The 4119-nt window shown below is 39.9% G+C and overlaps 1 long non-coding RNA gene across 2 annotated transcripts in view; it reads right to left on the reverse strand.

Annotated features, from left to right (window-relative positions):
- LOC110402959 overlaps positions 374-4119 on the reverse strand; it is a 4728-nt gene continuing 982 nt past the window's right edge. The window contains exons 2-4 of one of the 2 annotated variants that reach the window (XR_002441416.1): positions 3822-3929; positions 3444-3614; positions 374-3030 (exon numbers count right to left, since the gene is read on the reverse strand). This is a non-coding gene — a long non-coding RNA (uncharacterized LOC110402959). The remainder of the gene's footprint in view (positions 3031-3443; positions 3615-3821; positions 3930-4119) is intronic. The other variant, XR_002441417.1, reaches the window with a different exon arrangement.

A 4119-nucleotide genomic window follows, 5' to 3' on the forward strand; every position in this document is an offset into this window, starting at 1 on the left:
CAGAAGAGACGGCTCTCAGGATAACAGTCCAGTTTGGGTTTAAAATTTAATCCATGAATTTATGAGATAAAACCTCACTTCCTTAAATAACCCTTAGTCTTTCTATTGAATCAATAGGCAATGTTCAGTCCAGTGGAGCACCACTCACGTAAACTCTGTATTCCCATTTGCTTTGGAGACATTCCTCACGGAGAATACTTGATTCAGTGCGGCTAATCCGTTAATGTAAATAAAAACAAACACCAGCAGGATGTAGCTTATCAGTTATTTTTGAAATATTCTTATCTCTTGTAGAGTTTCTCACTGGGAAATTATGTGCAGGCTTCTCGCCCCATCTCTTTCTTGCAAATATATGCCTGGAATGCCCTGCAATTGGCAAACTGCAAACCAATCGTCGTACGTGTAATTGGAATAATTCACTCACTTGAGTGGTCTTGGGCATTTGAAGTTTCCTGTTTGATTCAAGAGCTGGAAAATTAGGTCCCAGATGCAAGCGATTACACATGTCATCAGCCAAAGGCACAGAGAGGTTGCAGGATGCTGATTTCCAACCTTTAAGCGTGTGTGGGGAAAATCTTACTGCCTTAACAATTATCTTCTTTATTTCTGTTCTTAACATGATAAATTATTAGAGCATTTTGAAGTCAACCCTTTGTTAAAGAGCATAACAAATCCCAAAGTGAAAGAGGGATGCCGTTGGACTGACTGGCCCGTGGAGCTTGCAGTTATAAAGAGAATGATTTCAATGTCTTGTGACATTTCTCAGTGAGAAGATAGATTAGTAGGCAGGCATGTGCTGGAGCTGTAAGTTACAACTTATCTATGGAAGTCTTAGCTTTATGCCTTCGCATGCCTAAGAAGTCATTTTAAAGGCAGCGTTAACCTTTACGAGTCCCTGGGGATCCTTGCAGAAATCTGTAGCTGCAGAGACAGCCCCTGCTCTTTAATGAAGGCCTGGGAGTTCAGGCAGGACAGGAGGAGCCACAACACAATTTCTGTTCCTGAGGGTGTCACTGACTCTGGCCGTGTTACTAAAGCTCACCAGGCTCCAGCTTTCCTAATAAAATTGGCATGGCAAGATCTGGAGACCTTTAATGTTTTGTGAAGACTTAGAGAAAATGACTTCCTTGGGAGACACAAAGAGGTGTTTTGGATCAGAGCTGAGTTACGGAACTCCCTGCATCCACACCTTTGTCTTCCCCCTAGGCTTGCTTCTGAAAAAGGGCACCACAAGGGCCTCAAAGTCCTGCTGGAGCTGGTGTGAAGCCTGATATGAGAAAACTTAGAGTCCCCTTCTCTAATCTGTCCTTGTCCCTGCCTTCTGCTTCTTCTACCTCCCCTCCTGAGCCCAATCCATGCTGTCCTCTGTGCAATGAGTCCCAGGTTTTTTATACTGACCAAACACTTAAGAAACCCAGGCCTCTAATCATTTGCATATTAATATTATTTCCAATCAATATGATAACGTCCCCTTTAATTCCTGCATTTAGGACTAGTTTTTATTACACGACAGCAGTTTGAACATCCAGAAGGTCAACTCCTTAGGCAGATGGGAACTATCCCGAGATTTTTATCTTCTAAACTTAGGAAAATAATAATAAGACCAAATATGAGAATGCTTAGGGTTAGTTCTGGGGACAGATATATTGACAGATCACCAAGATAAGCCCATCACCCCTCAGTCCTGGAACAATAGAGTGCTTTAGACATTTCTTTAGACATTTTAAAGGTTTTCTTGATTTGTTTAGGAGTCATTTCAGATTTGTTTCAGTTCTGATATTATCTCATCATCACCCAATCAGTCCCCTCATTAAGCAGTGCTGGGAATTTAAGTAGGAATTTAGGATGTGATAGACCACAATTGTTTTGCTTTTTCTTATATATTAACAAAAATAACATGGCAGTACGGAGGATGAAAAGATATGGATGTTCTGCCATGTCATTAGAAGGTCTGAAGTGGAATATACGTGTGTATACACAGCATATCTGCAAACCAGGCTGTGATTTACTGCTAGGCTTAGAAATGCTTTAAAGACTTTTAAGCACAGGAAGAAATATGCTGTTAGTAAAGCTTCTGTGTTATCAGCCCAGCTAAATAATGATGTGCAATGTGTCATGTGTAAATAATATATTAATACTTGGATAAATATTTTCCTAATGTCTGTTTGGTTGATATCTCCTTGGCACATAACCCATGGATAGTAAATAACACTCACATTTCTGTTTACTTAGGGTCTATTTTCTCTCAAGTCTTTTACATTGGCAATCGTTTGGGGGGCTAGAGGGGAGGAAAAGGGAGAGGGAACTGGAGCCCTATAAAATGTTTGTTTTCTTTACAGATTTTATGAGAAATAAACTGTTTGTTTTAGTGTTTCACTGCCATGGAAATGCTAGATGATTCTGTGTGACTGTCAAAGCATTTAATGTGTAGCCAAGCAGTAGCATTATGAAGAGCAGGAGGGGAAAGAAAATGAGAAACTGTAGAAACACAATGAAAAAACAAATGAGTCCGCTTTACCTTCGGGCTTCTAACACGTTATTTTTCCTTCTTGTGGGCATGACTTAACATTGGTTACTTCCTTCAGCTTCAATCTGCATTCATTTTAATCATCTGTTTTGACAACCTCATCCCCCTCAGGCTCATCGCTAATTGAATTTGTCATATAATCCTCACCTCCCTTGAAATTGTTTGTATGGGAGGGAGGCTGGGAGACAGCTGGACCCAGGTTGGTTTCTGTAGTATTACCTCCAGAAATCTGCCTGTTCCAGCCCTCCTCTTGCAGCTGAACGGTTGACATTTGTTCTGATTCCCTACAAATGCGTCTGCCATGCTACCAGGCTTCATCAAGGACCTTCACACAGGACTTGGTGGACTTCCAGTTCAGGTCACTACCAGCTCCTGTTTTTTCCTCTGTTGTCTTCCATATCACAGGGTAGGCGTGCTCTCAAAGAGCTATCTATATTGAGAATTAATTTCTCCTTGCAATCCCCAAAACACAACTTTTCAGCTGTTTTGTCCTTTCTGAACACCTGTATATTGAGGGATGTCATTAGAATACATGTAGTGTGCAAGCAAGGATGCAGACCTTAAATTCAGTAGCATCACAGACCTCATGCCATCAGTGTGCAGAATTTGACACATGATCTTCTGTGAAGCACCAGCTGCTATTTGTGATAGTGATCAAGATGAAGTATGATATTTCTTAATTTTTTCCTCACTCCCAATGTCCTCAAGCCTGTTAGCCTCAAATAATGTGCTTTTATTCTTAAAGAAAGGAAAGTAACATTTTATAAAATAAAGGCAGACAAAAATGCATCTAACCTGAAGGCAAATTCTCATGCATGTACACGTTCTCTGTATATAAGAGCTTGCTACCTTTTCCACTATAATTCCACAATAACAAGATGAAATGCTTTTTGTACTTAATATAAGGTTTGCTTACTTTTTAATATTTTTATTGCTGAATTCATCTGAGCGGTTCCATCTTGGTACCTCCAGTTGATAGTGTTAGACTTTGGAGGGGATTAACGTAAGAACACTCATCTTGTTCCTTGGCATAAGTGGAGCCATCATGCTGTCTTCATCTACTCAAAAGTGTTGTGTCAACATGTCCCTGCAACAAGAGTGTTTGTGGTGTCTAGATAACACGTGTCACGTATTTGACACATCACCATGTAATCTCATCTAGCCAAACACTAAAGATAAACACTGTCATGGAAGCACACATGTGCTTTAGACAAGGTCTGTGATCAACTCAAATTTACAACTTTTATGTCTGACTGCAGCATAAACAAAAATATTGCAAACTTACAATACCTACATTTTAAAGATAACCTGCAGGGAAACTTGCATTATAAAGTTAGAAGCATTAACACTTCGGAAGTCGGAACATTTGCCATCAGAATCCACAGAATTTCCTACTGAGTGCCTAAGTAGAAAATAGATACTTTTAATTAGATTCTAGTAAAGGAATCTGTTTTTCTTTCTAGAGACAGACACCTTCTGAAATGTATGTCTAAAAATCATAAAAATCATTTTATTCCATTGTTTTATATGGGGTGTTTGCTCTGAGCAGCCAACCTTCCATCCCACTTGGTGGCCCCACTCCCTAGTGCGCG

Source organism: Numida meleagris, chromosome 7 (assembly GCF_002078875.1).
Source record: "Numida meleagris isolate 19003 breed g44 Domestic line chromosome 7, NumMel1.0, whole genome shotgun sequence".
Classification (NCBI taxonomy): Eukaryota; Metazoa; Chordata; class Aves; order Galliformes; family Numididae; genus Numida; species Numida meleagris.